The sequence below is a fragment of the Rhamphochromis longiceps genome, linkage group LG9 (genome assembly GCF_057381845.1).
Source record: "Rhamphochromis longiceps isolate RC_006_pf linkage group LG9, R_longiceps_female_GT1.1, whole genome shotgun sequence".
NCBI classification, from domain to species: Eukaryota; Metazoa; Chordata; class Actinopteri; order Cichliformes; family Cichlidae; genus Rhamphochromis; species Rhamphochromis longiceps.
This window is the reverse complement of record NC_140565.1, coordinates 27097313-27124926: the sequence shown is the minus strand read 5'-3', so window position 1 is coordinate 27124926 and position 27614 is coordinate 27097313. Positions and strand designations below refer to the sequence as shown.

The window sequence follows — 27614 nt, the reverse complement described above, 5'->3', positions numbered from 1 at the left end:
CACTCCCTGTAAGTTCAATACAGGGCAACGCGGCTAACAGGCTAGGAAACGCTTTACATAAAATTCAACTTTTTAGAAAACCCTTTACAAGAATAAATGTGATGATCTGTTTTAGCTGAATCAAATGTATTTGTTTGTTTACTTGAAATAAAACTTATTTTGGAAACCCTGTACATTAAGTAAAAAGTATTGTGTTGTAAGTTCTGGCTTTAATATTTCCAGCTGATAAGGAGACATATTGCATTTCAAACGCTTAATACAAAAGACTTTTAAACGTCCACTTTGTCTGTAATGACAGTATCAAGCTACAAAGCATTGTTTTTACTAAAATTCAACATTTTCAGATGAAAATTTTACTGCTTTTAAAAAAAAATTATTTTACTGTAACAACCCCCCGAATGCCGTTTTAGGATGATGTTCTTGGAGATTCCAATTATATAGATATATGCTTTTGGAGTGAGGGTGTCTAATACACAAGTTGTCACGCCATCGTGCGGACTTTGACGTCGTCCATTTTGATGTTGTGGGCAATCAGCAGACGTTGAATGGAAGGAATGAAACGAGGGGTGAGGAGACTCTCTTGCACGAACTGACATCGGTAAGGAAAGTCTTTGACGCCATCGCCGAGGCATACCACAATCTGGTGGGGTTGGACGAGGTGAAAATCGGGCAGCTACGGTTGATCACAGAGTGTTACAAAGGAGGCTGCTAATGTTTTCTCTGAAACACTGATTCTTTCCAAAAAACAAAAAACGTATTGTACCGTATCTTTCAAACAGCTACCCTGCTTATTTTTTCAAACATGCATCCAGATTTTTCTTTTTTAAAACATGTAACCTGCATTTTACCACGTTTTTAAAAGCATGTATCCTTTTTCAAACATGTATCCTGATATGGCCACCCTTCCAAGGCCCTGAGAAATTACCCAAATCACTATGGGTTAAAGATGAGGACTTACCCTATGAACCCACGTAAATGGTGTTGAATTGTGAAGTTACAATTCTTTTCTGTAAAAAAGAAAAAAGCATTTTTATTTTGTATATAAATAAATGTTGATGTTGTGCGACGGGATTGTGTGCTTCAATTTTACTTATAATGTGCCAAATCGCTACAACATCAACATTTATTTTAAAAAACAAAAACAAAACAAAAAACATTTTGTGTTAAAAAAAACAAAACAAAACTAGCTGGCTCTGTCTCCATCTAGTTCAACATCCCGAAATCCCGATTTTTAAATAAAATGGTCGCATCAACCCGTGAAAGAAACCCCAGTAGATGCGTAAAAAACTAGTTAAACTAAAACTAGTGGTATGATTAAACGAAACGCTTGTGAAAAGGCTGAAATTGCCCATTCAGAAGAAATTGACATTTTGTGCCGTTTTTAAAATAAAATGCTTCCATCACTGCAAGCTGAGACCGGTCAAACAGGTTGTCAAACGGGTTTGGTTGGCCACCATATTGGAATAGTGCCATCGTATTACTACTGCTGCTGTAGTCAGTAGACAAGTATGGATAGTAGGAAAGAACTAGAAAAAAAAAAAAGAAAACTGAAAAGAAAAAATAAAGACGCTATTCCAGTGGGAGAGATTATCAACTGACTAAAGAGAAAATCTCTTTAGTCAGTTTCCTCCTCATTATAGCTTTATGAACTTTTATGTGTCTCATCTAATTTAAACTGTATTAAGGCTAAAAATCTAAAAGACCAAAATGCATTTTGACAGCGACAGACAGAATGTCATCAAACTGATGCTGCTGTGTCATTAATCACATGATGTTATTGTTATTCTACAGGCATAAGTGTCTGTAGTAGGTAGTTTATGATCATTTCAAGTGCATAATTATGCTTAACAAAATAGCAACCAAGGAGAACAATAACATGAAAAGTATGTTGAAAAAGATGACAAACATATGGGGATGATTAAAAAAATGTTTGCAATATGAGAAGCTGACTCCAAGTTTCCCTGGTTCTTGTGTGGTCCATAACCTTAGCCCTCTTTCGTCCACCTATTCACCTTTTCACACTCATCAAACCTACCCAGGTACTATACACAACGACAATTCATTTATGAGGGGTTTTTTTAAAGCTTTTGTTTTGGAGGAAGGAAGGTTCAGGGTTTAAGTAGTCATCATCATGGGCTCATCCGATTAGAATGAGAATAAGCAGTCAATCATTAGGGATGGGTATTGATAAGATTTTCACGATTCTGATTCCATTTTCGATTCTGTTTAACGATTCGATTCTTTATCGATTCTTTTTTTTTAAAAAAGGAGAACACTAAGTTCGATTAGCTTAGAACTTTGTTTTATATCTTCTCTTTGAACAAGATAGAAATTTAGGAGTAACATGGCCTTACAAACCCAACAGTGAGATCTTAAGAGATCCAGAGCCTACGGCTCTTCAATGGGGTGTCACAGGGTCCCCAGGGAAAAAAAAATTGTAAATGTAAAATAATAAAATAAATATTCTTCTGTAACAATAACAAAGTGTAACATAAATTATTCAGCAGCAATTACACAAGAAGATCCAGTAATGTCCCTGCCTACAATTAAACACATTCACTTACCAAAAATCGGGGGCATCTGCTGTGGCAAATGGGTTCAAGCCTTTTACCACAAACTTAGTCACTGCTCGTGACATTCGTCTATCCTGGCCTGAAAGGAGACGCTACCGGTAGACTGCAGCGAGAACTGCCAGCATCTGAGCCAGCCAGACTCTGTCTGTCTCTCTCATCATGGTCACCTAAATGCACAGTAATGTCAGGTTTTGTAATAAGGCAGATGGCGCTAACATAATATGCACTGTTGTTGGTTATTTACCTGCCGCATTAACGGGAGAGGACGTGCAAACGTTACCGCTGCTGCTGGGTTGAGATTCATGAGTCCGGAGCAGAATTAAAAACACGACATTCATTTAAGGTCATCGTGTGTTTTTTGCATATCCGTAGTGTTTCCTCCCTTAAATGAAATATCTACTTTGCAAGTTGCCCTGTTGTCATCCGTTCTCGTAAAGTATAACCAAACTTTTGAGCGTTTGAGCCGCTTAGGTACCATGTTTCCTGCCAGGTAAATGACGCTCCTCAACGTGGTGACGTCATTCGGGGCGACTGGAATCGATAAGGGAATCGTTTGCAAAAATGGCAAACAATTCCAAGGAATTGAAACAGTGGGAACCGGTTCTCAACAAGAACCGGGTTTCGATACCCATCCCTATCAATCATTTACAGGTTTTGTCGTTTTATTGAATAATGGGTAAATGAAGGAAAGACACACATGGACTGCTATCTCTAAAAAGGACATAAAGTATGATTTAAGTAACTCGAAATGATACATGAACTCAGGAGACTCAAAGAGATACTCACCTCAGCTGCCACCTCATGTGGGAGTGAGGAAAGAGTGAGGGGTAGGTGAGTGCAGTCCTTATATAACGAGTGACAGGTGAGTGCAATTAAGGCCAAGCACCACACCCAATCAAAGGTGAGGAAAAGAAACAAGGTGCATCTGGTGGTGAAGTGAATATGCTGAAAGGTGAGCCTTTACAACAGCCGCCCCCATATTTCTACTGAGAAATATGTTCAAAGGATTAGAGATGCTCTTTTTCACAAAGCGGGGACAGAGGAATCAGACATGCTACAGGTCTAATATAGGTTCAGGGGGTCGACCTAGAGGTCGACAATGCAGGCCAGACAGTTCAGGGGGCCGACCATGTAGCCAGCGGTGGCAGCAAAGCAGGTCTAAATGCCAACCGCGTGGGATGCAGCATCAGGCCCAGAACTGCAGACCTTCAGGCAGTTTTGCAGGTGCTGGGGGCAATGTACGGGGATTGGCAGAGGCAGGACCAGGTGATGCAGGAGCAGGCAGCGCCCTGACCACTGGCGGAATGGCAGCCACAGGCGGTGGAACTGGTGATATTGGCACTGCCGGTGACGACGTAGGTGCTGCTGATGGTAGAGTATGAGGTGGCTGAATGAATTCAGAGTCATCAGCGGACACAAGGATGTGCTGGAACGGTTCTCCTGAACCTGAACTGGAAGATGTGAACAAACATTGGGCATGCGTGGAACTGCTCTGGTGTTGGAAGTCTGTGATTGGACCTTGGAGTGTCCATCCTAAGCGGGTTTTGACTGCTGCAGGAGATCCAAATGGTCCATGTCTAACTGTTGCAATAGGCGTAATAAGGTGGGTATGATCAGAGCAGTAGTGGAACTGTTTTGTTAATAAAGGGTAATGGAATACCTTGGAGATGCTTGTATCTCCGTTGGAGAGATGATACGGGGTAGGTGTGGTCTGAAAGTGTTAAGTGACTTGTAGCGAAGGCATTATTGTGTAAGTTTTCTCTGGATGTGCGATGGGAGAAATCTGGAAACTTAAAGAAGAACCTTGAATAGTTTCAAGTTCTTGATGGACAGTTCTGAGTGATAATTTCTAGTCAGTTCTAGGTCTGATTCCTCTCACATAGGATCTGTAAATGTCTTTCCATGCAGGTGGCACATGCTTTCCTCAGATCACACTTCGCAGCCTGATGAGTTCTAGCACAACGCCAACACTGTTTGTTTCTCTTTATCCAGTTTATTTTCTCCTCCTTTGTCTTGTTAATGAACTCAGGGCACTTGCTAATGTGGTGTTCAGGTGAGCAGCAATATGCACATCTTGCCTTAGTCATTATGATGGGTTGTGCTGCGTGTTGTTGAAATCTCCCAATTCTTTGAATCTTTGGGCTGAAGGAGGGACAATACTCGGTGTATAAATGCTCAATCAACAATCATTTATTTCCATACAATTCAACAGTCAGAGCATTACAACGTCCGGACGGGAGAGATGCTACCAGAGGGTCAGGCACATGTCTCAAAATGGTGACGGGTTGCTCAGCTTTTTATAGTCTCTAGTGGCCCCCAGCTAGTCGTAAAAGCCAAAACATCACATTTTTTCTCTGTTACAGCGCCTAAGTTATGACCTCGGCAGTTGTTTCTCTGCTTTCTGTAAGGTGGGGGTGTGGAATGTGGTCTATCTATCTCCCCTGTCTTTAGACACAGAGTCTCCTGCTTACAACCTTCTCTTCATGATTCAACAATTAAGCATGTCAAGAAAACAGTGTAACACATTCCCAGCAGATCAAGGATACAGAGTGATGCACATTTATCTAATGAACTAATATGTGAATATGTTCTGTTAACTCAAAAGTATAATGAGAACTAAACTACATACAGCTCACACACTCTATATTAAAGGGTATAATGTGATCTACAGCAGTATTCTAATTCAACTACTTTGATTACATATATAAGGTAACATATAATAACAGAATAATCTAATAATTCCCCCTTTTGATCTCTGAAAGAGATCACTTACAACATGCACTCCAGGGTCGCAAGGTCCAAGTTTTCTTGATCCTGAGGCCCTCTGTCCCCCTTTAACGGGTGGACCATATGTGGGATGACCTCTGTGTTCACGCAGTTCAGATGCAAGCAAAGTTAGATTTACAACCATAACAGCAGTTACAGATGACTCTCCCATCACTCCCCAATTCTCCCACAGCTTTATTTTGGTGCTCCAGTTTTCCACTCCCATTTTAATGCCCCCTTATACCTTTCAAATGTACTTAGACTAGAACCTCTGTCTAAGGAGCTTTTAACCTTTATTTTTATTGCTGCAGCTACCAGTGTCTTCCAGTTGGGTGATTCTCAGCTTCTTTCTTCGACCTCCGGGGTTAGACCACCCTTTAGTCATTGCACAGTTCTGGGGATTATTCTGCCCCGATTTCAAACAAAGATCTGTGTATTTTGGGGTCACCGGCGTGTCCCCCTTTTTGCCAAGAGCCTCTTGAACCTCGTTGGTCTGGTGTTCCTGGTTTTCGCCAACCCCTTCATGGTTATTGCTGTGTTTGTGGGATCCATCTTCTCCAGGAGCCCAAACGTCATGACACTTGACCCCAGTTGCTGTCTCGGCAGTCCCTACATCTGTCTCTGCTGTGAAGGGTCCTCACATCTCCGGGTCCCCGTCTGATGTCTGTTCCTTTCTCTGCAAGAGACAGAAAACCAAAACACCTCTCTCCCTAGCCTTGATAATCTAATATTGTTATCCATTGTTCTTCTAATGATTCAAATTTGGTTTAAAATATTATGTTCAGGACTTATTCTAATCATAATCTATGTGTGTGTAAAAGAAATCAAAAATTAGTGAACCCTTTCTAAGTCTAACACATTATAAGCTTAAGTTAACTACATAGCTAATTTATTAAACACAAAAATAAACTCATAGAAATTTTCATATCACCATTGTTTGATGTTCAAACTCAACTTCCACTTCCCCCTTTTTTGACACACTCCCATGTGTCAATTCACCAGAGCTAGACACTTAAAAGAGAAGGTTGGTGACATCATATCTCAGAAAGTATCAGAAATTCTTCTCTCGAGTACCGTTGCTCCAGCCTTGTCATCCCTGAGGATCTTCGATCCCGAAAATGTCCCTTCTCCTCATGTAATAAAGTCTGTCATCCTTCCATGCCCTGGTAACTGGTCCATCCAGAGCTGTAACATTTTGAAATGTACATACAACAAGCCAAACCACACCTTGGTCACACCAACCCTCTTCCGCCCCGAAGATGTCCAATGCCATCCTAGTATGGACTGTCAAAAGTGGCTTTAAAGCTGACTATCCTGACAATCCATTTTATAACGTTTCCTGGTCAGATTTGCCAATCTCTGCACCAGGGTTTTAAACTTTTCGCCATTTCCATTAGTTGTTATTTTTATTTAGTTTCGACTCCAGATTTTCAATTTTTACCAGTTGTAATTAGTTTTTACCAATTCTTTGCTAGTTTAGTGTAGTTTTTATTTTCTGAAAATCCTTAGTTTCAATTTAGTTTATTTGTGTTTTGCAAAAATTAAGTGTAACAAAATCCCAGTTCCATCATATCAGTCATGCTCTTCTGGTTATCCTTGGGTGTTGAGACTAATAACTATTAACTCTTGCCGCACCGAGTGGTCCTAATTTTGGTTCAAGTGAATTGATAACCTTTTGAAGGCGATTGTTTCACACCTTTATTTAGATGTCCCAGTCCTGTTGTCTCGGGATACATCACGCTGCCTTATCTGGGGTTAGCTGTTTTCTGGGGATGCGGGTTGAGTGGGTGAGCTCTTCAAGGAGGGGGAGTGTGCTCCCCCTGATGAGGTCTTCTAGGTAAGCTAGGTTAACCTTCTTGTGTGGGCTTTTCAAGTGCACTTTAAGGTTAGTGGGACTTTTAGTTTTATAAATGTCCCTCATGACCCCCTGATGACCCAGTATTTCATTTTTGCACACTGTAGTACACATTTTAGTTTTTGCTTGTAGCTCGCATACTCTACTTGCCACTCCTCTAATTCCTGATGTTTCTTAGAGAGGGCAACAGTACCTTTAAAATTATATCACATGTGTGGGGGTGTGGCCTTGCCAATTGTTTTGCCCACCTTTTCAAAATGGCTGGCGTGCCCACAAGCACATTTCATGGAAAAAGAAAGGTAAGCTTGATATTTACATTTAAAATGTTTTGTTAAACTCAGATTTTTATTTTATTCTTTTTGCAAGTACCCCTCCTCGGTGGCGAGAAACTGTTGGTGTGGTCAAGTGGGTGCTCTAGAAACAAACGCTCAGGACAGAACAGTTATCAGTCATGTACTTCCTACAAATTTTGCATATGTTTTATTTCATATTGATCCTCTGAGTGTAATGGTACATTTTAATTTGAATTTATCCAAACTAAACACAATATTTTCTTTATTTACTTTGCTCTTGTTCTTTTTCAGTACCACATCCTATCAAATGTCCCTGTCGATTATATTCTACATTTAATAACTTACTATTTCAAGTGAGAACCTAAATCATGTGGACCAATGTTTATTATTGCATATCTCTATTCTGAATGTGGCAAGCCATTCATAGGTATTGTTAAATTTTGGCGATTTTCCTCTATAAAATTTAATTGACTTTTTTACAGTGGCCTGCTGTGGTTAATAGTAACATATTCCAGTCATGAGTGATATCAATAGTTATCTCCACTGTAGCATTTGGCATTCCCAATAATATAACATGATACCTTAATCAAAACACAGCTAATATAGCACAGTTTTCTTAATGCAAACATCAGTAACTCAAAATCAGCAACCACAGTGTTAAGTCTGCAGTTCATACTTATGTGAAGCTAGAGTCTCCTCCTCCAGTCTCTCTTATCCTCCTGCTCCTGAAAAAACAAAACAAAACAAAGCGAAGCATCCACCCTTCTCTTGTCGGCTGGGTGAATTGTTTATTGGCATTTACTAATCCTAAAGTGGGTGCAGTCATTGTCTCAGTATCAAGTCAGTCAAAGCTTTTAGTCGTCAGTCCATCACAGTCCATTCACATGCATACCTCCACACACATTCATACCAGATGTTGCTGATAATGGAGTCTCACGCGCAACCTATTCGAGCATCCATCACCAGCAAGATGACGTCATCATTTTAAAGGAAAACAATTCCTTGTTGTTTTTTGGGCCGGATTGACTCGGTGCAATCCTTTTAGACTCAGAACTTCTCAGTGTTCCCTATAAGTGAATTTCTCCCAAGCCAATTACAATCATGGAGAAGCACACTTTGCAACTGTTTTTGTAAGAATATTTCATAGCGCTTTAAATTTCAATCTTTCAGGCCTGGTTTAAAGAGCTGATTGTTAAATCATAAACTCACAAAATATCAACATATCACCACCGGTGGATCACACCTCTCAGATTTTCTTATCTCAGTGCACTGTAACAAAACGAAAACAGACATAACCAACAAAACACTAATAACAATAACATAAACTAGGGCCCGTTGCAGACATGTCCAAGCATAAAACTATCCTCTCTCGCTTACGAGAAAGAACACAAGCCAAAGCTCACTGATAAAATCAAGCTAGCGCTAAACAAAACCAAACAATCAACCCGAAATTCACAGGAAAATTTTGCTTCCTGCCGGGACAATATTGTGTGGGAATGAGAACCTCAGGTGCCGTAACACCTTTTGTTCCTCCTTGAATTAAAACTCAATCACAGAAAATGCCGTACTCCAACCTAAACTTACACTATTAATTCATCATTTTCACTCTGTGCCACTGTTCCTCATCAGGGCTGTGTGAAGCACAGCAAAGAATTCAGTCAAGGCCTTGAGCCATAAACAGACATCACGCACAGACATTGTTTTCATAACCAAACTTTTTTTAGACCTTATTCCTAAAATCTACATAAATGCCCTCTGGGTGACATATAACACATTCTAAGTATTTAATGGTAATCAATGGCTCCTCATAAAAATTATGCATTGGGATGTTTGTGTGCAGCATTTTGCATATCAGCATAAGCAAAGCATTCTTCATTGCATCAGCGTGTGTGTGTGTGTGTGTGTGTGTGTGTATGTGGATCACTTCTCAGTGAATCAGCATTCCAATGTGTGTGTGTGTGTATGTGTGTGTGTGTCATTTCTCACTCACTCAACGAGTGCACGTGTTCATGTGTGTATTTCACTTCATTCTGAATCTGTGTGTTTGGAGACGTGTGTGTGTGTGTGTGTGTGTGTGTGTGTGTGTGTGTGTGTGTGTGTGTGTTTCTCTTCATTCTGAGTCAGTGCATGTAGATGTGTGTGTTTGTGTGGGTGTTTGTGTTCATCACTTTCCTGTTCTGGTGTTCTGGGTAAACCACGGCCTGAAGCATGCCCTGGGGTCCTGCCCCCCTCCTTTTCAGTTCGTTTGCGACCATTGCTGCTGCTGCTGCTCAAAATTCAGTCCGTCCTGGTTCTGACCCCAATTGGGGCAGTCCTTTCTCCAGTGTCGATGTTCACCGCAGGTGAAACCTGCATCTTCTTCTGTGTTTTTGTCCATTCTGAGGTGCCTTCTGACCTCAGTTACTCCTCTTGTCTCGGTCACGCCCTTTTTCGCCACCCGATCATCCGTGTTGGTCCATCACTGTCCTGCACAGTGTAAATGCAGAGTTATCAAGGTCAGCATTCTTTCGCTCGGCCTTACTTTTCATTCGGGCTTGGCGGGCGTCTCGTCACAGCTCTGTCAGCTGACGCAGTCTGGGAATTTTCCCCCGTGTAGTGAAACGGGCCTTAGGTTTAGTGCTCTCCGTCTCGGCTGCATGAGATCACATTCCTGCAGGTCTGTTGACATTCTCAGGTCGTTGTTGTGGGTCCAGCTGTTGCAGCATTTGGTCAGTGTCACGTATGGGGGAGAGCAGGAGTCCAGTCAGCCTCGGCTTTCAGGGCCGGCAAAGCAGCCTGTAATTAAATATGTATAGAAAAAACAAAAACAAAACAAAACAAAAACAAACAAAAAACAAAAACAAATGAACAGGAAAATGATGTTGTGTTGGCTGTGTTATTCCGAGGGGAGACAATGGGGCCAGGCCCTGTGTCAGCCTTCTCTCCCCCTTTTTTTTTTTTTTTTTTGTCTCCCGATATAATCAACTCCTAACCCACCAAGTTGACAGGACAACACCGGTATATGTTAAAATTCTTAAGATCATGTTTAAAAGCCCAAAAAAGGAACTTTCTTTCATTCAGTAATCACTTTTATTAATCAATCAACAGAAAACATGTCACAATTTGAATCTTTTTACCACTAAATTTGTTGCGTCTTGCCTGGTTGGTTAGACCAGTGTTCCTTTTTTTTTTTTTTTAGTTAAATTGTTGTCCTGCAACCCAGAGGGTTTCTTTGTCAGTAATGTATAGACTTCATCATTTAAGTATGTTAATTTTTCTTTAACCTTGCTGGAAAATCTTCACGTGTTCATGAGTGTAAGCTGTTTCTTCATTGCGTGTATGTGCATTTGTATAAAAGCAGGTTAATTTTATCTTTTCTCAAACTAGGCGTTACCTTAAAAGGAGCCTTTCTCTCAGATTTCTCTGCTTGTGTGTTTTTGTTTCACCTTTTTGTTGTGATGCTCCGGACGCCTTCCCAACCTCCACAAGTCCGTTGGCCCCAATTTTATGTGTTAAAACTTCTCTTAATTTCTCCTCTAATTCTCTCCTCGCTGCTGTCTTTTTCACAGCTGCTGATTCGTGCTGGGTGTGGTTCCCATTACCTATAATTTTGCTTCGGCCGCTGTGCTTGTGGGGGCAGTTGGTCCAGGTCCGCAGCTTCCTGTATTAACACACTAAGAGATTTATTTAATTTCATTTTCATCACATGTTAAACAGATAAGCAGGCAACCCGCCTACCTTGACAGCATAAACTGTACGCCAGTCTCCCAACACATTCCTCTCTGTACTCCTCCATAATTCTCCACTGCACACCTCTTACTATCTCTCCTTTTTATTTTTATTACACCACAGAGTAATACACCCAATTATGCCCGTCTATCTCTATGTGGCTCCAAATTCCCTCTTTATTTTAATTTCACACTCGTCAGGGGACAGGCACACAACAATTTCAACCACTGAAACAAGGAATTCAACCTTTTTATATTTCTTTACTAATCTAGACTCAACCTTTGTTCGCAAAATGTGTCTTGTTCTAGTCCGGAATAAATGTGAACCCGTGATTACACGGCCGTTCCAGTGTTATTTCCGTAGCTATGCGGGGGCCCTCACCTCCCCAAGTCACCACCTCGGCACCCGGACGCCGCCGGTCCTGGCCGCGCGTCCACGAACAGGAGGGTCGCCACTCCATAGGCAAAATGTTCCACAGGTACACTAGGCATCAACCTTTGATCCTAAAATGTGTCTTTGCTCTAGTGTCCTCCTAATCAAACACATCAACCGTCACTGTCACTGTGTTCAGACTTCACACACAGAAACACACTCAGCGCGCGCCTCACACACAGCCAGAGCGCGCCTCACACACAGCCAGAGCGCGCCTTACACACACAGCGCGTTACACCATCAGTGAGACACACAGAGAGCGTTCCTCATCAGTGGAAGATTACACAGAAACTTCTGAGCTCAACTGTTAGATCTTCTTAAAGCACACTGCACCATAGACCAAAATACCCCTTTCTCTGCGCTTATGACCGCCACAACGGGGCAAAGTCGCATCATAAAAGTGATGCTTGCATCCCCGAAGTTATACCTGACATCATAAACCAGGTGTTGCTATGTACTTAAAATTTTACTTTGTATTATGACCGCAGCCCTTAAAACTCGACTGACGCCACAAACCACCGTCAAAACCTCTATCCAATGTACTAAAACTAGCACCAACCACTACTGCACTTCACGGCCGCACCACCGGAACACGCCGTATCATAAACCAAACCTACGGACGTGTTTCGCTCTCGCGTTGCCAGCGTTCAACTGCACCGTGAAGCCAGCATCTGCTTTTCCTTAAATCAACTTCTATTTCATAGCCGGCAAAAGCCAGGACGTCACTGACACCATAAACAAAATAAACAAACCTCGACTTCAGTGTACTGGACTAATAGCCGCGTCTTCAGAATAAATTCTAATGTATTATTGCTACAGAAGCCAGTATTAGACAAAATTAAATGTGGAAGTTAAAGTGGCTGCAACTAGTCCAACGTAGTATGTTATTAGTATCTCGGTAGAAGCAGTTTACTGCAACTAGTCCAACGTAGTATGTTATTAGTATCTCGGTAGAAGCAGTTTATTTAACACACTGGAATTCAGCCTCAACTTATGTTGTTAGTATCTTGCGCCAAAAACCAGACACCGACAAATTTACTGTGAAAATACATGTGACTCAGTGAACAGATTAATTTGGAAAGCCCAATATGCACATTTGGTATTTATAATACAACAGGCTGTGCTTACCTTTTTATTTTTGGACCGGTCCTCTGTTCACCTCGCCTCACGATCTCACCAAAGGTCAAATCTGCACCTCCTCAGCACACCAAAGATCCGGGTCACGGCACCAAGTTGTTGAAATCTCCCAATTCTTTGAATCTTTGGGCTGAAGGAGGGACAATACTCGGTGTATAAATGCTCAATCAACAATCATTTATTTCCATACAATTCAACAGTCAGAGCATTACAACGTCCGGACGGGAGAGATGCTACCAGAGGGTCAGGCACATGTCTCAAAATGGTGACGGGTTGCTCAGCTTTTTATAGTCTCTAGTGGCCCCCAGCTAGTCGTAAAAGCCAAAACATCACATTTTTTCTCTGTTACAGCGCCTAAGTTATGACCTCGGCAGTTGTTTCTCTGCTTTCTGTAAGGTGGGGGTGTGGAATGTGGTCTATCTATCTCCCCTGTCTTTAGACACAGAGTCTCCTGCTTACAACCTTCTCTTCATGATTCAACAATTAAGCATGTCAAGAAAACAGTGTAACACATTCCCAGCAGATCAAGGATACAGAGTGATGCACATTTATCTAATGAACTAATATGTGAATATGTTCTGTTAACTCAAAAGTATAATGAGAACTAAACTACATACAGCTCACACACTCTATATTAAAGGGTATAATGTGATCTACAGCAGTATTCTAATTCAACTACTTTGATTACATATATAAGGTAACATATAATAACAGAATAATCTAATAGTGTACAGGATCGGATGCATTTGAACCATGTAACATTGTTGTGAGTGGAGAGGTGTACTTATGGGCAGGTCGTGGCTGGTTAAAGGATGAAACAGGACTGTCCTTTCTTGGTTGACACTTGCATTCCATTTGCAACCAGGATGAGAACAAAGGTAAGTCATACATCATATCTCCTTGTTCCCTGTAAATGTGCCGTTTGAGGCGACTGGAATGCTCTGCGGGCAACTTTTCAAGTAGGCGATCGACATGGGAGCCACAATTTAGTTCTGTCTGTCCATGATCACCCATAGTGCTAAGTAAACCAACTAAAGCTTGCACACGAAGAGCAAAGTTATCCAGAGTCCGACCATCACCTGCTCTGATAGGAGGAAGCTCCAGTATATTCCGTAGCTCTTTCAATGCTAGCTGTCTTGGTTGCCCATAACGCTCATCAAGAGCTTTGATGGCTTGAGTGTATGGGTCAGGAGCATAGGAAAAGGAAATAGCTAACCGTTTAGCTTGGTCTACTTTCAGATGATCGAGAAGGACATGATATTTAAAGTGCTCCGTCTCATGAGGGCCAAGCAGGTTAGTAAGGGCCATTCGTAACAGCCTATACTGGATTTCATCTTCTCTGGTAAGGTCTGGGAAAGACGGACCCTCAAGCTTATACACATGTGTTCTAGTGCTAACAGGGTGACTAGAACTAGCAGTAATGGGTACCGAAGGTTTTTGTGCATGCAAACCATCAGATGTAGCTGGTTGCTGCTTTACAGGAGGGTGCTGCCTTGGTTCTGGAATTCAAACAAGAGGTTGAGCGGGGTCTTCATCTAGATGAACAGCAGGTTGAACACAGGAAATCTGGTGCGGACCTTGCAGTGGTGTGACCAGTAAATTAAAAGGAGTCTCATCTGGTGTAGGAAAAACTGGTCTAGGCAAACCACTTGAAGGAACTGCAGCATCTAATATTGTTGAATTAGGGACAGGAGGGCTAGCAGCCAGAACTGCACCAGAGTGACGGCTAACCTGTGGGGGCTGAGAGTGTGATTGACATGTTGCTGGATCAATCACTGGGAACTGCTCATGTTGCTGATGTGTTTGGGGAATGGCTTATAAACCGCATACAGAGGATTTGCTTTCATCAGATGAGACAGTGTGAATTGAAGATCTGGAGGAACTGCGAGAATGGGGAGGAGATAACTGAATCATGATTTGCCTAATCTCCCTCATTGTCATCAGGAGTTCCCTCATCACCTCATCTTGATTGGTGGGTAAAGGAGCAGGGGATGTCTCTGGTAGACTTCCTGACTCCCCGTCAGGATCCTGTAGCCCATGTGTGTCTGTGTCACTATGCTGGCATTCTGTTTGACTCTCTGTATCACATCTAGCACTTCTACTTCCAGGATACTGAACGTCATACTGCTGCAGGTGGGCAGGAGGTCGCCTTTCACGACCGGAACGTCTCAAATCTACATGACGCTAACGCTACTCCGGCTCGGAGGACCATGTTTTGGAGGAAGGAAGGTTCAGGGTTTAAGTAGTCATCATCATGGGCTCATCCGATTAGAATGAGAATAAGCAGTCAATCATTTACAGGTTTTGTCGTTTTATTGAATAATGGGTAAAGGAAGGAAAGACACACACGGACTGCTATCTCTAAAAAGGACAAAGTATGATTTAAGTAACTCGAAACAATACATGAACCTCAGCTGCCGCCCCATGTGGGAGTGAGAAAAGAGTGAGGGGTAGGTGAGTGCAGTCCTTCTATAACGAGTGACAGGTGAGTGCAATTAAGGCCAAGCACCACACCCAATCAAAGGCGAGGAAAAAAAACAAGGTGCATCTGGTGAAGTGAATATGCTGAAAGGTGAGCCTTTACAACAGCTTTGTTTAATTTGTTTTTTTAATTTGTGTTCATACAGGTTTTGATCCGGGCTGCACCTTCAAAGTTGAACTGAGATCACAGCATGCTTTCTTTGTTCGATTACAAAAGTTATGTTGTGTAAGAGCTGCACCTAGAGCTTATTATAGCTTCAGTATACCCACTTTTTTTTTACATCTGTGTTTAGGTACACAGTCAATATTTACTTACTGGATATCACACACACTGATCAATCAAGAGAAGCATGCTGTACAAATTTGATTGATCATGAGCCAGCTTTACAAAATAAAACTGAGGATTAAAAAGGCAATATCTACTGCAGAATAAATTGATCGCCTTTTTGTTTTTTTTAAAGAAAAATGATAAACTGAACACAAACAAAACCTTTCTATCGGGTTTTTTTAATTATTAGAAAAATTTCCTAAGATATTGTCCTCACCTTAGAATAAGAGAACTTGCATCACCTGAGCCTTTTTTAGCAGGAGATAAGATTACAATATGAAATAAATTATTACAGCAGACATTTTCATGTTCAGAAAATAGTTCATGTCTTAACTGAAGACTTTTCTAATGTCGGTTGCTTCATCTTTATATTGACTAAACAACTAAAGCTTCATCCACAAAGGAAACGATTCCCAGTGAGTCGAAATCAGTGACATTCGGTAGTGATTACAGACGGAAATATTATTTACAACACAAAGTGAGCAGAGGCAAGGCAACTTTCCTCAGATCAGCAATTTAGTCGCCTACAAATGAGAGAGCAGGATACCAGTGATTGACTTATGGTAAGGTAGTAAATACATTAGAGCTTTACCTAGTCAAATAGAGCCTGCTAGCAATCATTTATCACCTTAACAGCTCTCCCTTTGTCAATATCTTTTAACACAACGACAATGTCTAAAAGAATTTCCAAAAGGAACTTGGAAATTTTCCATATTTACATCACTGCACAGTAACACTGTCAGGATGATTTATTTTTAGATGCTGATGGAACTCAAAGTATATGGTGATGTTTTACAACAATATATTTTATAGTTTATCAGCTCCTTCCCAAAATTTAAGTATCTTAATCTTTATTGAAATATTGATCAAATAAGTGAAAACTGTGGTGACATCTTTCACTATCATTAGTTTCTCATATTTCATTTAAGGTGTAAAAAAAGGCAGGGACAATGTCATGAACATATACACTGTAAACCCGAATCAGTTGACTGAACTTAAAACATTTGTGGAAACTGATTATCTCAAAAGTTTTAAGTACACAAACTCATCTTTTATAAGTATGGGGTACTCAAAATTTGTATTTATTGTTAACTTAAAAATTTTAAATTATATTTTTATTTTATTAATTGAGCTTTACTTAAAAACTATATACTTTAATTTTAATATTTTTGTGTTTTTTGTAGTTTACTATTTTGATCGAACACAATGCAATTATATTACAAACTAAACTCAAATTATATGATTATTAATTAAAAGATATTTATTTTTAAATGTTTGAGTGTAGACTAGTAAAAAAAATTAGAGAAATTCATTTACTTTACATTTTGTTTATTTAACATTTTTTATGGAAATGTAAAAACATCACTTAGTATTTTTATATAACCAATAACATGGACATTGGCACCATAAAGTGAGCATTATAAATTCAATGTAGAACATGTATCTTTTTATAAAATCACAAAGGACAACATCAGTCCTAATTGCATCTTACTCAAAATACATAAATTCAAAATAAAAAGTCAAATACTAATCACTTTTGTTTGAAAAAGAAATGAAAAACAATTTTATAAAATGGGTACAAATAAAGATGATCATCTTCCAAATAACCAAAGCAAAATTAGGTAAACTGATGGATTTAAATCCACCTAAAGTCTGTAGTAAACTTAAAGTGCTTTAAATAAAGTGCTTAAAACAAAGTGCTCAGTAACAGAGTGCATGTCCTAACAAACATTGCCTTATATTCCTTCTAGAACTACTCTTTCAGCAACAAATCATTTTTAAGAGCATGTAGGCAGGGTTTCAGAGGTTTGCCGTCATCAAGCCCCATGAAGAATTTTTGGACAAAGGTAAATGTGTGAACGAGCTTCCTGGGGTAGTCCAAATGCAGAGCATAGATCAAGCCAAACAATAAGGCAAATGCATCTGCAAATCTGGGAATATCACGCATCACCAAGTCGCCTTCCACCACAACGGCCATGCTTGAGGAAGTAAAATGGACAGAACTGGTCTGGGAAGCGCCGTCGGTAACCACTGTGAGAAGGGCAACTGGAGTGTCAATGAGGGTCGACTCATCCAATGTGTCCGCCTGGAATAGACAGTATCAATAAGTAAGGTTGGTTTGAGAGAATGTGACAAGCAAGACCTGTAATCTAGCAAAAAATTCAGCAGTGTAGTGGGTTACTTTGTAACGGATTAGGGTACTCTACTTTTTTTGAAAAATGTACATTAACGCATTAGCTTCTTGCATTACATAATTAGTATGTTTGTTTTTTTTCTAAAAAAAAAAAAAAAAAAAAAGAAGTCATTTTTTATTTTATGACTTTATCTCAAAAAGAAACTAAATCTTGACTTCAGCCTTATTTTTGGGGCCACCTGCAGCGTAGCCGAAGTGCTGTGATACGCCTGTGCCCTGCTCCTGACCCTGTGTGTGTGTATGAGGGTTTTCTAAAGAGAGGGTATTTTGCTTGTACAATTTGGTAGCTGCTAGTATTAAATTCCATCCATCCATCTTCATCCGCTTTATCCGAGGCCGGGTCGTGGGGGCAGCAGCCTAAGCAAAGAGGCCCAGACCTCCCTCTCCCCAGCCACCTCCTCCAGCTTATCCGGGGGAATACCAAGGCGTTCCCAGGCCAGCCGAGAGATATAATCTCTCCAGCGTGTCCTGGGTCTGCCCCGGGGCCTCCTCCCGGTGGGACATGCCTGGAACACCTCACCCAGGAGGCGCCCAGGGGGCATACTTAACAGATGCCCGAACCACCTCAGCTGGCTCCTTTCGATGTGGAGCAGCAGCTGCTCTACTCTGAGCCCCTCCCGGATGGCCGAACTTCTCACCCTATCTCTAAGGGAGAGGCCAGCCACCCTTCGGAGGAAGCTCATTTCTGCCGCTTGTATCCGCGATCTCGTTCTTTCGGTCACTACCCACAGCTCGTGGCCATAGGTGAGGGTAGGGACGTAGATCGACCGGTAAATTGAGAGCTTCGCTTTTACACTCAGCTCCCTCTTCACCACGACGGACCGGTGCAGCGTCCGCATTACTGCAGCTGCAGCCCCAATCCGTCTGTCGATCTCCGGCTCCCTTCTCCCATCACTCGCAAACAAGACCCCGAGATACTTGAACTCCTCCACTTGGGGCAGGAACTCATCCCCGACCCGGAGTGGGCACTCCACCCTAAAGGGTGGGTATTAAATTGGATTTAAAAAAATCCATGGTGTTTTATCTCACTGGCAGAATTTAAGTGATGCAAAAATACACTTACATTACATGTCTTGAAGAATTCTGGGTCCTCCTCCCGCAGGTATACAGGAAGGGCACGAAGCACTGCAGTGCGTTTCACGCTGATATCAGGCGCCTCCTAAAAAGGGAAAAGAAAAGTTCATTGAACACAAAGTTTTCAGGTGTCATTCTTTGGGGAGAATACATGTTTATGAAACTGCATGGCATGTGACTCTACATAATTTTGGAGACATTTCTTTTAAGACACAACCTTTCTGTCTCTTATGACAAAGAGTCTGTATCTTACTCATTTGACAAAAATCCTACACAGTATTTTAAAGTAACATACCAGATCAGAGCTGTAATCTGTATAAAACACAAATGTTCAAAGCAAGGAAAAATTGAGTTTTTATCGGTGAAACTTTTAATTTGTGTTAATTTTATCATTATCAATATTCACCTGAAGATCATAATGATTCAGGATGGTTCGCAGAGCCTCTGATATCTTGCCAGTCCGTGCAGCCTTCTGTCTGTATAGAGCCATAAGTCGTGGTGTGTGTCTGTCAGGTTCCGCAGGTTGATGTTTGTGACTCGGTGGAACTCCGCACAAATCTAAAATAAAACAGGACAAAAACATCCAACATGAAGCCAAATTACTGACCAAATTTACATCTTATCATTAAAGAGGAATTGCCCAACTTCTGTCTAACCTTGTTTTATAGATGTCCTATGAAGTTTTTTTTTCTTTTTTTTTTTTTTTTAAATTGGACCCGAACCACAAGCACAAGTGTATCACAAAGCTGACATATATTTTTGTTTGTTATCTATTATTTATTTATGTGTTATTTATTTATTATCTGAATCTGAAGAGATCTGCTAACTTGCATTGTTTCATGTTAAACTGAAGAAGAAAAAAAAAAATCAAAGCACAGATACCTGAGAGTCAAATCGCAGAGCAGGCCATTTCTCTAAGAAGTTCTTTACCATTGGGTTGTCTTGAACTATTTCATGGCGACGAAGTGCAAAGGTAGTCTGCATCAGTTTTTCAATCATTACTTTGTTGGGCTCAGTCTTCTCAACCTCATTTTTTATCTGGACTCTCATATCCTCCAAACTGACCTGATCTTCTCCTCTTGGAAAGTTTGGGAGGTAGTTCACCTCAGCTCTTCTGGCTCTTTTTATGTTTGAGTGGGGATGCTCTCCTTCAGGGTTGTTAACACTCCTCCTGCCAGCGTTGACAGACACCTCCACACATCCAGATCTGGCTAGCTTGGTGCGATAATTTCCCATCTTGAATTTTAAACTGGTCTTCCAACCATAACTTCCATTCCTACTTCCAGGCTCTTTAAGACATGGATGAGTGGTAACAAGAGCTTCTGCTGCCAAACCGACATCTCCATCACTCGGATAGGCTTTGAAGGTGTGCATCGCTGAAGCCATGGTCTCCAAGATGTTGTGCTTTTGGGCTCGAGTCAACTTCAGATGTTTTCCAGACATCTCAAAGGCTCTATTTCCCTCCTCAAGGAGATGTTCAACTTCGTAAGAAAAGGTAGGTACTGGGAAAGTGTCAGGCCAACACTTCAGACGCTGAGCTAAAGGCACATGAGGAAGGATGTCTGTATCAGAACTTGCACAAGAACTGACATCACTTTCAGATCTCACTACTTTTAGTGTGCCCTTCTCCGGCAACTCTTGAATATCCAGTAGGCAGGTAAGTTGCCCATCAAAGTCGGGGTCTTCGTATTGTAAGGTAAACTCAAAGTCCAGCCTTGGGTTGAGCTTCTCACGGAGTATGGTGATTAGTTCTTCCACCGACTCAGGCCGCTTAGTTAGAGAAACCTTCACAACAACATCTGTGGTGAGGTGAACTCTCAGCAGGAACTTTTGGGATACTGCCATCATCCTATGAATAAAACAAGGAATGGAGATGATTTTTAAAAAACGAATCATCTCATATATAAAAACACTGTACATCATACCATTAACCTTATTATGGTCAGTGATAATTATATACTCAGCCATCATTACAGCTTTCAAAAATTTCAAAAGTACACTGTACATTTCATGACAAAATAAACACTTAGCATGGCAAAAAAAACTTACAATTACTGCTGTTTACTTTGAGTGCAGTCTTGAATTCTATGGCCGATCATCCAACAGTCTAAAATATAGGTAAGAATTTCAGATGTTACAAAGTCACAGGCCATCATTCCATTTAGTCATGGTAAACAGTAACCCTCTTTTAGTTTTAAGTTTTTACCATATAATCAACATTGTCTCACCATGTATAAATTCTGTTAAGTTGAAAAAAAAAAAAAGAAGCACAGAATACATATGAATTTACACTGCAGTCATTTTAAAAAACCAAGCCAAACTGCGGGATAAATCTTTGCAAAGACACATTGTTATGCAATAGTACATACTAAATCAGTGAGATACTCGTAATATTACACAGAACTTCTACTTACAAACTACTTCTTTTACAGCCTGCTGCTTAATGGTATTTTCTTTATTTTACCTCACACACAGCTTCTGCATTGTGAAACTGCAATGATAATGAAAGGTATCTTGTGCTTTTCATCTGAAGTTTATATATCCAATTAGAACTTGGTAATTAAGTTTGGATTTACTTTGATTTCATAAACAAGTAAAAAACAAAACAAAACAAAACACTAGTACATTTTTTACATTTATCTGACAAAACAGTCTATTACCCATGTATATCACAAAAATGAATATATGTACAACATATGCAAATTACATAATGCAAATACACTTTCAGTGTAGAAGTATAAAACGTTTTGGTGTCAAAAGTAGTTTTCCTTCCACATAGTATGCAGAAAGGGGCAAGTTGTCATTAAACTCAGACATAGAGTGGATAGCTATACAACTTGGGTAGAGTCCATATGACCTTACATGTTCAATGTAGTTTGACTTGTGATCTTTGCAAAGAAATGCAACATCATTGTTAACAAGGAGAATTTTTTCGATCTTGCTAAACTGTGGCAGTCCCCCATCCTCCCCCACAGACAAAAACATTCCAGGACTGTAAGTTGTACCATCAACAATGAACTTTGATGTGCTGTAAATTATTCTGCTGTCGGTTTTATTCTTTATGTATTCTTGTGCAACTTCAGGAAGATCTGAAACCGTGACAGAAGTGACATGTGACGACTGCTGATGTGGCTGAAAAAATGTTGGTGCACTGAGGTGGTAGGCCACCATGTGTTGGTGCCGTGTTGCTAATGTTTGCAACACATTCTTAAAGTTTTGTGTGTCATGTATTACCCGCTTGAAAAACCGATGCTTACCCTCAAACCTCATTGTCCATAAATGGACAAGTGGTCCAAAAGCACGTATAAGAGCTGGGTAGTGCTCTACATAATGATGTTTTGGAAGCAGTCTGAATTCAGGAAAAATGTCCTGCAGCACTTTTCTATGTTCATCTATCTTTGACTGCAAATACTGTATGGTCTCTTCATCAAATCTTGGGCACAGCATTAGCTCAACAACCTCTTTCAAATCCATTAACACTGTCCAAGAAGCATCTTCCTCAGGAACTACATTACCAATCATGAATGGCAGTAGTCTCAGCAGTGTGCTATTCTCATGGCCATTGCCACCAATGGTTCTCTTTGTAGAGAAGTTCTTTGGGATGGGCTTTGGTTTGTCAATTTTGTCTGAATGCTGGTAAGGAAAAGACAAGATTTTCCTATTCAAATGCTCAAGAGTAAAATATTTCCGCCGAATCATCTCCTGAATACACATGGCCAACTCCACAGGTACAATGCCTTCAAAAAGGTCATGCAGGACATCAGGCGGGAAGCCTGTAGTTGTATGAAAATACTGCAAACTTTCAGTCAGGATGCATTTCCGTTGCACACCTTCCTGACTATGACCATCCCCATGTAGGACTTCCTGCATATTATGATCATAACTGGCTTTTGTTCTGAGGCTAAACTTGCCATCTCCAACATCATGAGACTGAATTAGGTCTCGTGTTGCATTGCAGAACCTGCAAATAAATCCTGTTCTGAAAGACTGGCTAAACCCAGCCAATGAGTGGGCTGCCAGATTGTCAGATACAACGCACAAGACAGTCCCTTGAACAGATTTACCAAGGCACTCAATAAATACACCATCTTGCTCAAGAGTTTTTAGATCTTGTAGCAAAGGACCAAATGCTCTTTGATAGCCACACCTTTGGAGATCAGGTACCTTACATAGTGCTGCTAGCTGAATGACATGTAGACCTGAACGGTATTTACTTGGCAAATCAGCAAACACCCAGTATACTGCACACAGTTTGTGTATTTTCCTTGAAGTGCCCAATGGATTAGCAATTTCAAGGTCATCAATGTACAGTATCAGTGGCAGTGAAAGCTCTGATGAAGATAGTAACTCGTTTTCTTGGAAATACGACCCATCTTTATGGCTTGTGTAAAGACCCTGATGTGAGATATTTGTTTCCATAATTCTGTTCAGAATGTCTGTATGTTGGAACATTTTTTGGATCATCTCAAGTATAGGGACATGAATTGCTGTACAACCAGGCTCTAAGAAATACTGAACAGGCATTACCACAGGGTAGTTTTTTTCTATAAACCTTTTTCTACGTTTATTTGAACAAAGGTCCTCCCCTTTTGCTGTGGCACAAGCAAAAATATTTGCATCATTTACAGCATTAAGCAAATCATTAAGGATAGTATCGGAAGGAGTAATCTGATGCCTTTGTAAAACATCGTGCAGAGTTACTTTAATGAGGGGCTTTGACAAAGAAAATATTTGTGTCAGAGTATCAACTATTTCCTGAGAAGCCATTTCAGAAACATGAAGGATACTTTCCATCTTCAGGAACAGTGAAGACAAATTCTTGTGTAGCTGGGCTCTTAATTGCCTGGTATCACAAACACTGTCCACTTCAGGAAAAGCCAATGCTTCCAAATGCTCCTCATTAACATCCTCAAGGGCAAGCTCACCAGTGCTTTCCACTGGGCTGCTGTTTTCTGTTGACACAAGGTCATCGCAAATGTCCAGACTACCTGTGTGTGCTTTACTTTTGTGTGTATTAAAGGATGAATACACATTTGTGAGGTAACTACAGTTTTTATAAGGGCAAGCAACATTCTCATGGTTTTTTAGGTGTTTTCGTAAATGACTGAATAATGCAGTCTCTGAGAAAGGCTGCTTTAATTTGCACAAGGGACATGTAAAAAACACAAGAGCTTCTTGTGCACCTTGACTTGCACCAGTTTTCGATGGCTCATTGTGAATCCGTGACAAATGGATTTTCAATGCATTAAATGATTTGAATGTACAAATGCAAGACTCATAGAGACAAGGCAAGGGACTAACCTTAGAATAAATGCTGTGGTTCAAATGGTAATGCTTAAATAACTGTGCCCGGGTGTCTGAGGTGACTGCACACAATTTGCACTTCCAATCCATTGGCTTATTTGAAAAACTTCAGTGAACATCAGTATTACAGTTCTTAAAGGAAAAAACAGATTACACAATTTCAAAGTAATTACAATTAATGCTCAAACTTTCAATCACTGCATGGTGACTGTAAAAGGCCAAACGTTGTCCAACATTCTCAATCTAAAGATAAATGTAGAAAAAAAATGAGCTCAGTTTTTAATTTCAACTACTTGTAACTAGAGGGCACATCCTTAGTGTTTCCCCTTTCAAGAACAATTTTAAAGTGCAAATCACACCTGCTTAGATGATCTATTACTTTACCATGCAAATAATTCTATTTCTATATTTATATAATTGCCAGTTTCTTGACAAACATTCAAGGAGATCTACCGTTTTTTGCAACGTGAGCCTTATGGAATGCAAAATGTTTGTTTACTCACTCACACAACTTAGGTGCTATTTTGAGTCCTTTGAGAGATATTTAGATCAATTCCTGACCAGCCTATATCCATATAATGAAAGTTGTTGGGGCACTAGACACTGCAGCTTTTACATAAAGCATAACCTGCCACAAAACGCCATTATTTTCCCACTGTTTTGTTATGAATTCCAAGCACTTGGTAGCATCTTGGTTGTGCTTTGTTGTCATCATCCGGGGACTTTTACAAATGTTTAGTCACACTAGTTGGAGCTCAACTAGATAGTGTTGAAACCAACACATAATGACTGCACGCCATTGTAGTTGTAGTGAAAGCAAAACTTTCAGTCCGTGCTCTACGACGGCAGTTGGGTAGACAGAACTTGCTACTCCAAATGTCAACACGGTTTGCGTGTTTCTGGTTTACAAAATTTCCTATAATTTCGTACACAACCATTGCAGAACACAGTGAATGTTCAGCCAAGACTAAAATGACCATGGTGTCCAGATATGACATCACAGCTTTGGACATCTTTTTAGCCAGGAGTTAACTGTAAAGGTCAGCTTTAAACATACCCGAATCTTAATTATATACGCTCACAAACACCACCTACTGCCAACAGGGCATAACATACAACTCCCTTCAGTTACATCACACATCCAGATTATGAAACTTTCAGTCAAAATTTGGGTTTCTAAACATTTTTAATTTTGAAATACCCCAATCAACGTATCTAGACGTTTTTTGGGGGACATTTTATATGCATTTCAGCAACTACTGAAATCTGCACTTTAAGGTACTTAATGAATGGTTTCTTTTAAAAATTAAAAATGATTGAGTATTTTCACATCACATGAAAATATAAAATTTTAATACAAATTTGGCCCTACAAAAAAATGGAAACTCAGTAATCAATATAATGGAGACTCTCTAAACATGAGCGAATATCACAGTAAAATTGTTGATTGGGATTTACACATTCGATGTATCCTCAGTAATTTTGTACAATTATACAAAATTATTTTATAAGAACTCAACAACTGAAGAAACAACTTACTTATGTGACTAAATATGAAGTGTTATAACTTACCACAAAAGTTGAACTGTGCCACCGACCCTTGGTAGATCTGCACATGATAAAAAGATGCATTATAAATAATAACACAGCTATTAATAATTATACTGGCGGGGTACATTAAAGATGTTAATGTCACAAAATAAAATAGACTGGTTGAAAAAAAGTACAAGGTAATGGTAATGGGGGGAGCCATGAAAATATATCTTTTCAACATGATTCAGTGTGACAAAGCAGGGGCATGATTTAAAAAAAAAACAAAAAAAAAAACAAAACAGGTCTTTTAACCTACAAATGTTTTAATGGCCATGAAGAAAGGACTCTTCAATAGATCTTTCAACTCACCTGTGTTTACTGTCTCCACCTGAAATTACTTGCAGTCCGAAGTTTTTTTCTTCGGTCTTCAGCCTTGGAATAAAAAAAATAAAAATACTGAAAACCTTATCAGCACACTAAATATACAACACCTTGCTATATTTCAATCTGGGTATTACTTTTAATTGTTTAAGATAGAAGTTGCCACTGCTAGCTAAGTCACTTTTGAATGATGCTAATGAGAAGAAGAAAAAAACTCGGCCGAACAATGAGGCTGCTGTTGTAAAAACCCCAACGTTCTTGCGTTGGCAACGGGTCGTTAAAATATCACTAAGACACTTTCTTTATGTGCAATTCTTATTAAAACTGTGTTTTAATCGGTTAAAACTGTAAAACTGACGATATCATCGGTTTGAAAAAGAGCGCGAACAACAGCGAACAACAATTCCCTACCTGGGTCTGTGCTGTTTAACACAACAGCGCATTCAAAAACAAGTTAATGCCTGCAACATATTAATATACTTGCTTTTTTACGGAAAAAATAACCATAACGAAGGTTCCGTTTTACTTACAAGTTTCTCCAAATGTGCTCTCCGGTCGCTCGAGAAGGGCAGCCATATTGAACAGAATTTTCTGTCAACGTCGTTCAGGTTAGAGAGAAAACGTCATGACGTCATGACGTACAAATGCGGAGCTCGAAAAAAAAAATTTACTCAAAAATCATAATTAAAAAAGCAGTATTTACTCTTAACTTCTAAGCCATGTACAATTATAACTGTTTGAATCGTTAAGAGAACAGAAAAGTTTTAAGTTGTTTCAACTTTGTGACGCATTTCAATTGTTGTATCCACAAACTTTATAAGTCAGGTGGACTGTTGGGGTTTACAGTGTACTTATACGCTAATATACTAAAATGTGCCCATCTCTGTGGCCAATTCTCCTCATATTCCTTAAAAATTCTGATTCGTCTTGATTGCAGAACACTAAACCAGCTCTTGAGCCTCTTGAGGATGCTCAAGGGTGCATGGAAATCTACTAAAAGAAAGAATTTTTGTTTTTGTGAAACGTGTTTTGGAAGTTTGGGTTATCGGGCCCCTTGTTATTGGAAATTCAGTCACTGTACAACCACAAGTTTTGTTCATGGCACAGTTTTTACAGTTCAACAGTAGAAACGGTGTAATTCTTTGTGTAATTCTTTTCAGCACAACCTCAAATGTCTACTAACTGGGCTGTTCAGCCCTAAACAACAGAACTAGTTCATAGGTAACAACAAGACATGTTACCCCAGGGCAATGAACTCTGCTAAGGCCGCCCTCTCTCACTGATTCTGTTTAAAACTTTTCATAAAAAGAATTTCTAGGTGCAGCCAAAGGGTGTGACTTTTGTTGATCTCTAGATCAGGACTGTCAGGACTGTTTGGGTTTTCTTTGACAGCTACGTTCTGTTGTTCCAGGCGGCAGCGTTACGGTTGCCATGGTTACAGGGCGACGCTCTCTCTCTCTCTCTGAGACTGTGTTTCCTGGGTGAGAGAGCGCCTTTTCGTTGTTGTTGTGCTAAGCTAACAGGCAGAATGCTACAAGCATATCTCTAAAGAATG

General features: G+C 40.1%; 1 protein-coding gene, 1 long non-coding RNA gene and 1 pseudogene across 3 annotated transcripts in view; 1 reads left to right on the top strand and 2 right to left on the bottom strand.

Annotated features, from left to right (window-relative positions):
• Positions 1-27614, bottom strand: part of LOC146662460 (apolipoprotein D-like) — a 41064-nt gene that overhangs the window by 9057 nt on the left and 4393 nt on the right. The window lies entirely within an intron of this gene.
• LOC146662462 (uncharacterized) lies at positions 5138-12124 on the top strand. Its single transcript, XR_014913362.1, has 2 exons — positions 5138-9549; positions 9621-12124. It is a non-coding gene; the product is annotated as an uncharacterized LOC146662462 (long non-coding RNA).
• LOC146662461 (uncharacterized) lies at positions 16977-26871 on the bottom strand (annotated as a pseudogene). Its single transcript, XR_014913361.1, has 8 exons — positions 26590-26871; positions 26048-26110; positions 25718-25754; positions 24143-24388; positions 19724-20690; positions 19248-19399; positions 18831-18926; positions 16977-17659 (listed from the first exon to the last, which is right to left on the bottom strand). The product of XR_014913361.1 is annotated as an uncharacterized LOC146662461 (transcript).